This window comes from Elaeis guineensis, chromosome 3, assembly GCF_000442705.2.
Source record: "Elaeis guineensis isolate ETL-2024a chromosome 3, EG11, whole genome shotgun sequence".
In the NCBI taxonomy this organism is placed as follows: Eukaryota; Viridiplantae; Streptophyta; class Magnoliopsida; order Arecales; family Arecaceae; genus Elaeis; species Elaeis guineensis.
The window spans coordinates 1,946,186-1,960,204 of NC_025995.2; positions in this window are offsets into that span (position 1 = coordinate 1,946,186).

Below are 14,019 nucleotides of genomic sequence, written 5' to 3' on the forward strand. Positions count from 1 at the left end.
TAGCCTTACTGCGAATAGTCAATACATCGCAGGTCAAAGGACTAGTCACACCACTGCAGCATCGAGAAAATCACTGACGAGTAAGTAGACATCCAAGTAGTTTCTCATATTGGTCATACTCAGTGTAAGTTGTTCTCTAACAATCACCTACATTCTCACTCCAGTGTCTCCATACTACAGACTCGAGACCATCTGTCTAGAAGGAAGGTGATCTATGCATCGATCTTAAATAGATTGATTACTATCCTTCGTGATGATCCTATGATCGAGAGCTTTTAGAAATTAACCGCTAATGATGTATGTCTCAAATTCTCAATACTTTGAGAATATATAAAATCATCTTTGTTAATTTTTAGGACAAACCATGGATATATACAATATGATTAGTAATAAAAATTATCCGACAAGTATAAAAATATGCTCTAGAGAAATGTATGCATCAGCCAAGATTGGCTTCTAGGACGCTCATCTAACATCCAATCCATCTCTTATAGAACAATTTTCAATATCAATAGATAACCTCAAACTTTTCAATTATGTAGAAAAATGATATTGATTGAAAGTGTACAAGGTTCTAATTTTGGGGGAAAGATATCTACATCAAAATATTTCTTATTCAAGATTGAGAATCGATGGCCCACTAACTTTAATTCATATGCTCAACTTAACTTAGCACAAGATAGGAGGACATACTAATATGAATGACATAGTGATATCCAAATTAGTCAAGAATTGAAACTATTTTCTTTCATCCATATTTTCAAAAATTGAAAATTCACTATTTTAATCTCATCCTCGAACTTTTTGATATTTTAATTTTCAATATAATTTCATCATTAAATTATCTCATAAGAGAAAGATCAATACCACAAATATTGATCAAAATCAAAACCATTATTTCTAGTAATTGAAATCAATATCTTAATTTCAAACAAGAATATTAGGTTTTTTGCCAAAAATAGCAACTACTCATGATTTAATCGATCTATCATAAGATCATGAACAAACTTTACTATACTATCATTTGATGAATATTTGAGTATAAAAATCTAAGATCAAAATCTAAGATCGATAAACAATCTCAAATTCTTTCTAATAGACAGAGAAGCATATACTTTAAATCTAAGAGAAAAAAAATATACAACTAAATATTCTAAATCCAAACTCAAAAATTGATGGTCCACTCATCTAAGACTCGGGATGCTAAAATTTTTTTTAGCATGGTAGATAGAAGACCTACTTGTGAAAATCATATAGCGATATCCAAAATAATCTAAAATAAAAAATATTATCCTTTCCATTATCAATGAATTTTCTATACAAAGAATATCAAATCATATTATCTATCTTAAATTTTTAACTCAAAGATCAATATTATTGACTAGCTCACAGTAATCCAGATCATCATACTTTCGCTATGCACTTTGATCTAAACCATTAAATTTTTTGGATGCACTAAATAACTTTCAATCAAAACACTACTATGTAGTGAAAAATATCAAGACTTTAAATTCCAGATAAACTCAAGGAAAATTTTTAATTCCTACCCTTAATATGTATCAAACAGATCCATTCAAATTAATCCTTGAGTCAATTGATACAATCAAAACCATCATATAAGCCAGTTATTGTAATTTAGACGTAAATTAGATTTTGACTCTCTAGTCAATTCAGTTAGACAATTTCAAATCAAACTCTCATGAGTAAAAGTAATTAGAAGAATTTTCTCAATGCTCCATCAAATTCTAAGGTCTTAAATCAAACACAAAAATAAAATTGATTCACTCTTCTCTTCTAAAGTTTCTTTCACTAAGATCTTTAGGGTCTATCAAAAATCTTCCATAATAATCATGCAAGCTACTTAAAATCAAATTTTCTACTCAATTCTAGATTTTTCCAGGGATCTTAATAACAATCGCAAAAGAACTCTACATCAATTAATAATCCTAAAATTTTAAATTAAAGTCTCATATACATCCCACAAACTCTAATAGATATAACCAAAATCTTTTATCTTAATTCCAAGATGGCAAATCAAGATTCCACCAAAATAAATATTCTATAATCTCAAATAAAATTAATTTCTTCAATTAACAATAGGTTTATTGTTATTTATATGTGTCCCAAAATCTCAAATAGATATACATAATCTTTTATCTGGATCCAAGTATAGCAATCAAGGATTTCCTTAACAATCTCAGCCATGATGGTAGAAAATCCATCAATCAACTTATATACATAATCTTTGAATTAAAGTTTCATATATACTATATAGTCTTTGACAGACATGAATAAGATTTATCATTTGGATCCAAAGATGATAATTAAAATTATTAATAATTCCATCAAGATGATTTCTCTATGATCTCAAAATAAAATTAATTTTTTCCACCAGAAAATAGACTTATTTATAATATTTTCAACTATATTGTTTCTCATATAAGTTAATTTATATATCACCCACTCACCAAATTCAACCTCAAAAAATATTCTAATCAGATATGCTAAAAGACTTTCCCTAGTCTAAACCTTAAACAACATATTATTGATAAAATTTTATCGTGCCACTAAATAATCAACATCAAAACTAGAAGCAATATCATAGTATTACTTCCACATCAAATTTTGGCTTGCAATTCACATACACAACTAATGATCAAATAAATAATCATAATGCAGGATAAAATTTCATAATCAATCCTTTCACCATTATTCTAGATCAAAATTTGACTAATCATAATACGATCCATAGATTACTAATCATATATCAAACCCTCTGAATCATTATTCTTAAGTAATCTTTTCATTCATAATCACAAGATTTAGTTAAATCTATGAAGACAACTTCTACTACAATCATCATAGATCTATACCCAATGACCCTAGTGTCTACCCATCCATACTCATCCGATGCTTGATTTTGTATATCATAATTCATCCACTAATACTCTGATACCATATTAACTGTCACTCCTCTGATCTAAAATATGAGCCAAGGATAACCACTGCATACTCATAGAGAACTCTTCCCACAAGCATGCAAGACATCTCATCATACTATCATAAAGCAATAACAAAATAATTAATCAATAAAATTAAATCTAAAATTTAACTAATTTAAAATCTAATTTAATATCTCATAGAATTTAATAATATTTAAAGATCTTACATCAACTTTAGTAAAATTTTTAATTAAAATAAATGTATCGAAGTTTTGCTTCTAATCACTCTTCCATATATACTCCTGTATTATCTTAATTTTCAAGATTTATAAAAATAGTAAAATAAGAGATAATGAGCTAAACAGTCCAATAAGCAATGATTACTTCAACTAGATTAAATTAGATAATAAAGTAAATAATCATTTATAGAAAGTAAACATATAAAATTTATTAGTTTGAAATTAATTTTTATTACGTAGTATTATCAAAACATTATTCATGCCAAATTCAATTTCTTTTCAAACTTCAAATTTCTTTCAAGAATTTAATTTTTTTAAATTATCAAATTTTCATCAACCATTCTTATTAGCTATCAGCTATGACTATATTATCCCAGTGGTAGGGTCACAACACCATGTATCATCTTGTAGTGTGCCGTATATCATCTTTCGATGGGCTACGTATCATCTTGCGACAGGTTACGTGTCATCTTGTAGCAAGCTATGTGTCATCTTGTAGCATGCAACGTGTTATCTTGCAACAAAATCATAACACTGTGTATCATCTTGCGGGAAGCTACATGTTATTTTGCAGTATGCTACATATCATCTTGTAGTAATTTCTTAGGAACCGTGAATCTACTGACAGTTTGTCACGAATATGCTGCCGACATGTCACATATCTGCTGGTGACATAAAATCCTTAGGACTATCAATTACCAACTTATTAACTCCCATTAGCGAGGTCCTCTCCATAGTCAGACTAAGAGTTCCAGCCATCTTGAGTCAATTTTTTTTCACAAGTCATGTTTCATATTTTAGTTCGAAATCATAATCATATGGTATCGAAATCAATCAAATGTAATGTATACAAGATCAATTCTTTCAATCATGCATCATTATAATGTTTCAAAATACAATACATTCAATGTCAAAATATTGTTCATCAAATTCATGCATCATTTTATAAATCATATCAAGAAAATATTTTATAATATACCGATAAATTTAAAAAAAAAATGAAGCATTACTTACCTCATATGCATTCCAACAAATTCAAATAATTTCATAACTTTCTTTTTAAGATCTTTAATTAATATATTGTCACAATATCCCATTATCCCATTTCTTTTTGTCAAGATGATTACATTCCTATACAGAATCGAGATCAATATTAGAAAGAGTATGAACAATTATGGAAAGATAGAATTAATGGGTAGTCGCATCCAACGGTCAGAATGGGTCTGATCATCTTTATTTCATTGATCAAGATTAGGCTAGAAGATAGATGGTTCAATAAAGATCGAGGATGATCCAATCGATAGTATTCAATAAAAATCAAGATGAAGGTCAATATGTTGTTCGGTGATCAGGGGTTAATTCAATCAGATAATTTCATCTAATCAGAGTCAGCCAAGATACAAGGACTCGAATGGTGCAGATATTCTATCCGACCGACAAGACGATTCAAAGTCTAGCTATCGAGTCAACTCGGATTCAAAATAATAGAGTTGGAGATACTTCACTAGGTTCTTAACTCAAATAAAGAGAAAATATCAGTTGAGAGAGAGAAATTAATAAGGTGGGATAGAATTGATCAAACGGCACTAGTCGACATCCCAATCAGTCCGATCAAGATGATTTAATCAAGTCATGACTGAAATAGTGTTCTTATAGTCCAATATAAATCAAGGATAATCAAATCTAGAAGAATCTAGTTTGCTCAGAATTAGTGTCCGCATGTTGGTTAGCGACCATGGGTTAGAACCCTTTCACCAAAATCAATCAAACTCATCTAAATAAAGTTCTTCACTAGATAGATCTTAAAGAGATAAACTTTTAGAGAGATACAATTCTAGAGAGAAATCCATGAAAAGAGCCAAACAATCTAGAGAGAGAAAATCATAGAGAGAGAAAGTAGAGAGAGAAAAAGAGAAAGAAGAAGGAGAGAGAAACTAGGGAGAGAAAGCAAAGGAAAGAGAGGGGAGAGAAGGAAGAGGAGAGAGAGCTTTCTTCTCTTTCTTTTATTTTCTTTTTCTTTTCTTCTTTTCTCTCTTTTTTCTTCTTTCTTTTTTTCTTTTTTTTTCTTTGCTTTTCTTCTTCCTCATGTATTAGGTGAAATAGGGGTTTACTTTCTCTTGTATTTTTGAAACAGATAGGGGCTTATAGCCCGATGGTGACTATAGGCAAGACCGACGACTGGCTTGCTATGGGTGGTGGCACAAGCGGGGGATCATAGTCGATGGTCGGCAGTGATGACTGCCACCAGAATAATCAAGAAAACAAGCACGAATCAAAGCAAAAATAGGGGATTCTTTGACATCACTTTTTTCTTTGAAACAAGGGGTTGTTGCACCGAAAAGATGGTGGACGAAAATGCGACCTACGATGGTATGGTCCCCAATTCGGTGCTTAACGGCGATACACGATGCTGAAAATCGAGCAACACAGATGACCAAAAATAAGATTTTATGAGATCTGACTTCTCCCAAGAAAAATCAAAAATCAAACCATGAAAACCTCGGTCTATAATTTGAAAGGGATCGAAGAGAAGTTTTCTTAAGAGATTTACCTCATCTTTGATGAAATTTGGTGGTGATTTCATCCGGCACGAAGAAGGTCATTCAAAAATAAGAAAGGAAAGATAGAGGTAGAAAGACATGAGGGAGAGAGGGGTCTCAACAATGGATGGTCGTGGAAGGGAGGGGCATCTCATCTTATAGAGGAGCCCTAACTTGGCTCCAATTTGACAACCATCGAAGAAGAAGACTCCCATCGGGAGTCTTTTTCCTTCCGTTCTCTTCTTTTTTTTTTTAAAGTCATGCGCAGGCCTTTTTTTGGGCTTTATTCCAGATGGCTGGGCCTGAATTAGATTTGAGATATTACATAAAATTCATTGCATGTTATGAAGCTACATCATAGGCATTATGGTTGAAGAATTTTATACCTGGCCTAAAGATTGTTGATTCTATTGTAAGGCCATTGAAAATCTTTTGTGATAATTCAACTACAATTTTCTTCTCTAAAAATAATAAAAATAGAAGCTGAAGTAAGCACATTGACATCAAGTATTCGATTGTCAGAGAAAGTGGCTATTCAGCATATAAGTACTGATTTAATGATAACCTATCCAATAACTAAAGATTTGCCGGTGAAGTTGTTTAGAGATCATTTATGCCATATGGGGGTATTTGGTATGGGGTGATCCATCTAAGATCAAGGATGATATGGATGGACACAATGAGATCATTATATTTGATTGTACCATGATGATTCTATGTGGTACTGATTTCAAATCACCTTCACTCTTCAAATCACCCCCAATCCAGTGATGGGATACCTGTCCTCAAGGTTGAAAATTCAAGATCACCCTCTGGCAGTCATCTTAGACTAAAATATAAGGACAAAAATATCCTTCAGTTTAGTAAAAAAATGATACATCAATATACCATTAATATATTATATCAATGTTGCATATATAATATTATATTATATTTGATATTATATATTATATTTATGATATATATTACATGATAATATATTATTAATTATATTATTATCGTATTATAATTCAATGATAATTTTAAATTAGAGTAAAAGTATCTTATTATACTTTAGTTTATATAATAAAATATTTAATATATTACTTCTATTTGCCTTACTTTTCTAATCAAAATAAATATTCTATATTAATAAATAATATATTATAAGTATAGATAAAAATATTAATTCTATAACAATAATTAATATATTTTTATAGAATTAATAATTATAGGACTAATAAATATTTTTATAGAATCTATTAATTATTAATATATTAATAAATATAATAATATTTTATTTATAATATATTATATATAATTAATAAATATATTTTTATAAAATATATTATACATAGTTTTGGTATTATATAATCAATTATCTTGGATATTTGTAGAATACCAAATAGATTACTTATGGATGTTCGAGGATCTTTAATTACTAGACTATGGCCTACTAAATATCGTGATCTTAGATTACTAGTGATGAGATCACCACAGAATTTGGATCATAGGTGATCTTAGATCACCATGGTGATCTCATTTGGGTCACCAAACGCTTCCTATGGGGCATGTTGGCTTATTTTGAGCTATTATTTTAATTCTCTAATTATTATATATATATTTATAAATATATTTGATTATTTAATGACATGATGTCTATTATGCACATAAAGTAATTTATCATATATAAGATTATGATTCATTTGGATCCATAAAATTGGACTCTAAATGACTTATAAGAAGATCATTCATAAAGTATCATAAGATACTCAATTAGAAAGGATCATACATTGTAATACATGGAAGGAATTGCTTGCTTAGAGAGCATAACCGTCAGAATTCGTATATAAAGAATTTCTATTTCGATAATAGTTACATAATTAGCTGATTAGTTGAGTGAAAATAAAATTATTATGGCCATATTATTATGTTAACCGTTACTTATAAGGAGTATCTGACAAAATCATGTAGGCCAAGTGAGAGAATATAGGACATGTCACTTATATGGCCTACATTAATGAGGATTAGTAGTTGGAGAACTCTAGGTGGTATGTAACTACCCACTATTACTAGTTATACGTAAGATAGTTTCCATGACAAAAGAAAATCATCGATGTTTCAATTATTTGATAAAGATCCCTTGCCTAGCTTATTCAAGCATGTGAGATCTATAGTGAATGGTTAAATAGAGGTATAGGTTAGAAGACTCCTTCAAATTTTTTTGTGGATAAACTCTGTTCAAATATTTGAACAATTATAGCTGGAGATATGCATCAATAATATTTTCGCTACATAAAATTATTTTATTTGAGATATTTTGATACATACCCATCTGCAATAGCGATTCATAGAGTCCATTATTTTTACTGATGAAGAGATTGATGGTGCTAATAGATGATGGGCTAACTTCCTTTACCCTAGTAGGAAAGCTATTGGGCAAGGGGCTCCCTCTGGAGTTCTTGTCTAAAGAACTCAAGCTATGACGGTTTAAGACGGCGAGTTCAAGGTCATCCCTCTCTCAGCTGGCCATTTTGTCATCTATTTTGAAATAGAGGAGCATAAGAATTGGGTGATGGAGAATAGTCTATGGATTGGTCAAGTCCTCGCTCTGGAACCATGAAAGCCTAACTTTAGTGCTGGACAAGATTTTGTCTCATCTGCTATGGTGAGGATCAAATTTTTGAATCTTCCAATGGAGTTGTGGGAAAGAGGCATGCTTCTCCATATTGCGTCGGCTACTAGTATTCTGAAGTTCGTTAATAAATTCATTGAAGAAGCTATTGGAGGTAGTTTTGCGAAAGCTTGTATGCAAATTGATCTCTCAAAGCCTCTACATCAAGGGTGGACATTGTTGCGAAGGGAAGGAAATAGCGACAACCTTTCAAATAAGAGAACCTCCTGGTATTATGTTATCTATGTGGTAGAGTTGATCATCTTGAGGATAACCATTGTCATGTAATTGGAGAAGAAGCTAAGAGATTGAGGATGGAGGAGAACAGAGTCTTTGGGCCACGGATGGTTGTTTCAAGAATTCTGATGGATGGTCCTACCATGAAGCAAGAGAGGAGCTTTGCGGCTGGTGGGAGATCAGATCGTGTCTAGGGGAATGTGTCCAGAGGCAAATCTATAAATCAATAAACTAGACAATTAGATAAATGGCCCGCGATTGGGAGAACATCCAATAATAGAGGGACAGCTGCCAAATTCGGTTATATGACCAGCAAAGATGGGTACATGGGCATGTCATCAAAGTTTGTGGCACCGTAGGATATGAATAAGGATGTTGGCATTTTAAATACTGTGAACTTAAGGTGGTGGGAATGAATATTGTTTCAAACAATAAAAAGCTCTAAAAAAGATAAGTGTGAGAGGCCCACTTATGCTAATAATCTAAGGCAAGAGAAACCATCTCCTCCAAGGTCTGAATCAAAGATCATTATGGTCCAAGATGACAACATTGGGAGCTCAAAAAATTCTACTGGTCGGAGATCAAAAAAATGAAGGCTAATCCAATCAAAATCTCAAACCAAATCAGCTATCATTAAAAGAAATAAAACTGATTTGACATTACTGCAAATAGAGTCTCACCTCCCCCTACGCAGTTGGTGATGATGCAGACAACCATTGTCATCTTAATGGATCGGACATTTCTATGTCAAAGTAGCATAGCCTTGTGCTTCTATCCTTCAGAAGAAGATGGAGCCTCATATCAATTGTACCTCACAATTGGATGATGAGCTACATGTTTCTCAAAAAGAAACAAGAGAGGAGTTGGATGCGCTAGTAGGAGTGGAGATGACAATCTTCCTCCAAAAATGATGATGTGATAATCTTCCTCCAAAAGCGACGATGCATGGGCTATAAAAGAATGATGGCCAGATACATGATTCCTTGCCATCTTTTTCCACCTAATCATGAATATTATAACGTGGAACTGTAGAGAGGCGGCAAAACCATCCTTCGTTAATAATTTTCATAGATTAGTTAAAAGTCGTCAACGGGATATTTTCTACTTGCTGGAGATCAGACTCTTTAGAGACTCTATTCTTATAGTCAGTGACTTTAGTTCTAAGAGGAGGAAGATTAATATCCACTTGGAGACTTTGATCCTTCCAATGTTGTTCAAAGAAATTGAAAATGGTTCCATTTATCTCCTTTTCATATTCAATTATAGAGCTATCGAGTTATATAGTAGATTCAATTTATTCTCCTTCGAATGATGGTCGATCTATGAAAAAAGGAGGTTTTACCATTGCCTTCAAGAAGCCATCCGGTCCCAGATTTCTAGCACTAGTAAGTATCTTGCAATTTGAAAACTCTATGATACTCGACAGTTTTATGAGAGAAAGCAAACTATACCTCAATATTGGACCCACCACACCAGTTATCCTCATCCGGCATTGGATTAAAGATTCCAGCCAGTTTGATCTCTCAAAGAGATTTCCTACATATTCTTCGTTACACCGACACAATGCTCAGTGAGTATTCCTCAGAAGATGAACCATCCGAACACCTTGAGAAGTATTACTATAGCATTGCCAAGCTCATATCACAACTTCTTTGATAGCAGTAAAGGATAATCAAAATTTATGAAACTAAAAGAGCTTATTGTGGTTTTGTCCCACTTTCACTCTAATCTAGAGCAGTAGGGAAGAGTGATCAAATTTGCTATGGGGGAGATGTATGAGCTTTGATTCTGGATGAGCAATCAGTCTGTCATCCATAACTAATGCTCGATCAAGACATTCCCATGCACAAGCTCCTCCACTCCTATTATTAAGGAAGCAAAAAAATATTTGCTCGATGACTTCCAACTAATCTGTGAAAATTATTAACGAAGGATAGCTTTGCTGCCCCTCTACAGTTCCACATTATGATATTCATCAGGTGGAAGAAGATGGCAAGGAACCATGTACTTGGCCGTCATTCTTTCATAGCGCTTGCGTTGTCACTTTTGGAGGAAGATTGCCAATCTCCACTTCCATCGATGTATCCAACTCCTCCATTGTTTCTTTGTGAGAAACATGCAGCTCGTCATTCAGTTATGAAGTACAATTGGTATGAGGCTCCATCTTCTTCTGAAGGATAGAAACAACAAGGCTATGCTATTTTGCAATAGGAAGGTTCAGTCTATTTAGATGACGACGATTATCTGCATCATCACCAACTTTATGGGGGGAGATTTTGTTTGCAGTAATGTTAAATCGGTTTCACTTCTTTTAATAACAGCTAGTTCGGTTTGAGATTTTGATTGGATTAGCCTTTATTCTTTTAATCTCCCAGCAATAAAATTTTTCAGGTTCCCAATGTTGTCATCTTGGACCATAATGATATTTGATTTAGGCCTTGGAGGGGATGGTCTCTTGCCTTAGATTATTAGTATAAGTGGGCCACTTACATATATCTTTTTTTTGATCCTTTTATTATTTGAAACAATATTCATTTCTACCACCTTAGGATTCATAGCATTCAAAATGCCAACATCTTTATCCACATTACTCAGTGCCACAAACTTTGATGGTGTGCCCATGTTCCCATCCCTATTGGTCTTATAACCAAATTTGCCAACCATCCCTCTACCATTGGATGTCCTCTCAAACGTCGGCCATTTCCTTGATTGCCCACTCTATTGATTTATAGATTTGCCTCCAGTGACATTTCTCTAGATATGATCCGATCTCCCGCCAGCCTTAGAGCTCCTTCCTTGTTTCATGGCGACACCGTCCATCAGAATTCTTGAAACAACCATCTATGGCTCGAAGACTCTATTCTCCTTCATCCTCAACCTCCCAGCTTCTTCACCAGTTATATGACAATGACTATCCTTAAGACGATCAATTCTACCACATAGATAACATAACACCGGGAAGTTCTCATATTTGAAAGGTTGCCACCGTTTCCTTCCCTTCGCAACAATGCCCACTTTTGGATGTAGAGGTTTTGAGAGATCAATTTACACAAAAGCTTTTGCAAAACCACCTCTAATAGCTTATTCAATGAAGTTATCAACGAACTTTAGAATACCGGTAGCCGATGCAATACGGAGAAGCATGCTCCTTTTCTACAACTCCATTGAAAGATCTAGAGGAGTTGGCAGTCCTGAGAAGCCGGTAGCTCTGTGAGCTAATGTCATTATTCTCCTCGATTGGTGTTTTGAACTCCCCCCACCAAGCACTATAGTAAAGATTAATTTTAATACATCATAGGTAGAGCATTCTGCTGGTTTGAGATATCTCATTAGAGATCATTATAATGTTGTTGCATATATCAGTGTAACTGCTATAACTACACCGACAGTGTCTAAAGTAGAGCGCTCCAAGCTGTCTAGAGGGTGCTTTTAATTACAGTTACTCATTTTTAATTTAAATGCATATATTTTGAAGGTAATTCTTAAATTGTGGTCGGCTGGATTTTCAAAGACTTTAGAAATCACATAACGAGCTTTTTCTCATCCTCTGGATATCCTAACTCTTTGCTCCTAGCTGGACTCTTCCATTTCTCATACATATAGAGAAGCTAATCAACCAACAGGTTTCTTGTCAAAACTCCACACTGCCTTGGATGTTCTCTCCTCTTCTTCCATTTGCTGTTTATGAAGCAAAAATTCAGTGCAGGGGCAAAATGATAATTTTAAAACTTTTTCAAAATTACTATTTTACAGCAGAATTATTAATTAATCTCATTAATTAATACTAATTAACCCTACATTGGGATCTAAATATGATACAACAGCATGCATTTAAATTTAAAATTCAAATTTGAAACAGTAAACTTTTTACTGTACTGTGTTCAGAACACATCACCTTTTGCGGATAGTCGATCACCGCAATCTGATCACCGTCGGGGGGCTTTGATCTTCACGTCGCAGCCACACTAGTGTCTGGCCTCTGCGGATCGTCCACATGAAGGTCCCGTCTGATCGGTTCCTCACGAATGCTAGTTCGTGATTTCACCCTTTTGATGGCTGATGTTGATCGAACTCCTTCGATCGATGTGTGCCGACTCTTCGGACGCTCCGGATCGTCTGCACGGTTGGTTGAGAGGCTGATGGATCTCTCCCTGAAATTTGGTGGACTCACGACACTCGTGGCACACCAATCTCACTTCCCGAACCCTAGGTAGAAACCCTAGGGTACACACCAAAAACCCTGCGCCCACTTCTCTCTCCTTTTTCTCTCCTCTCGGTAAATTTTAAACACTTCAAAATTTTTTCAGAACCTCCCCACGCCCCTTATCTCTTCTTTCTTTTATTGCCCACGCCCCCTCCCTTTCTCATTTTATAAAACATCGCAAGAGATGTTGAAAGCGTGTGAGTGGATAAGAAGAGGTGGTTGCTCACTTAAATTCAAATCAAATTTGAATTCAAGTGTCAACCAATCTTATCCTCATCCATTTGTGCGAGAAAGAAGAGATGGCGTGGCCTTTTTTTTTGTGCGTGGAGACTTTCATGAGAAACCATTTCAGATTTCATGGCCTCTAGTCATTTCTCAGAGTCAGGTCTCTGCATTGCATCCATGTAGGTGATCGGATCCTCATCATTTTCATCAAGTTCGACAGGATCGTCATCTCGGATCAAGAAACCATAGTATCTGTCCGGTTGATGTGGTACTCTACCAGACCACCTTAAGGGTGCAAAATCAAAGGGCTCCGGATCTGATCTAATCAAATCTGGTTCAGGTTCAGTAACATGTGTCGATTTTTTCACCTGTCGAACTTCGTCAAGTTCGACCTTAGAGGCAACAGTTCCTTCACTAAGGAACTCCTTTTCTAAAAAGATTGCCTTAAGGCTGACAAATATCTTTTGCTCATCAGCAAGGTAGAAATAATACCCTTTGGTCTCTTTTGGGTACCCTATAAAATTACACTTGTCAGACCTAGGTCCAAGCTTGTCTGTAATTAAACGTTTAACATAAGCCGAATACCCCCAAACCCTAAAGTGCGAGAGTACTGGCTTACGTCCTATCCATATCTCATATGGCGTTTTGGCTACAGACTTACTCGAAACTCTATTTAGAAAGTAACAAGCCGATTCGAGCACATATCCCCAGAGGGAGATCGGCAGACCAGCAAACCCCATCATGGATCGAACCATGTCCAATAAGATCCGATTCCTCCTTTCAGACACATCATTATGCTGTGGTGTTCCAGGAGGAGTCCACTGAGAGAGAATCTCATTCTCCCCTAGATACGTCAGAAACTCATTGAAAAGGTATTCACCTCCTCGATCAGATCGAAGAATTTTAATACACTTTTCAGTTTGTTTTTCTACCTCATTTCGGAATAGTTTGAACATTTCAAACGACTCCGACTTATGCT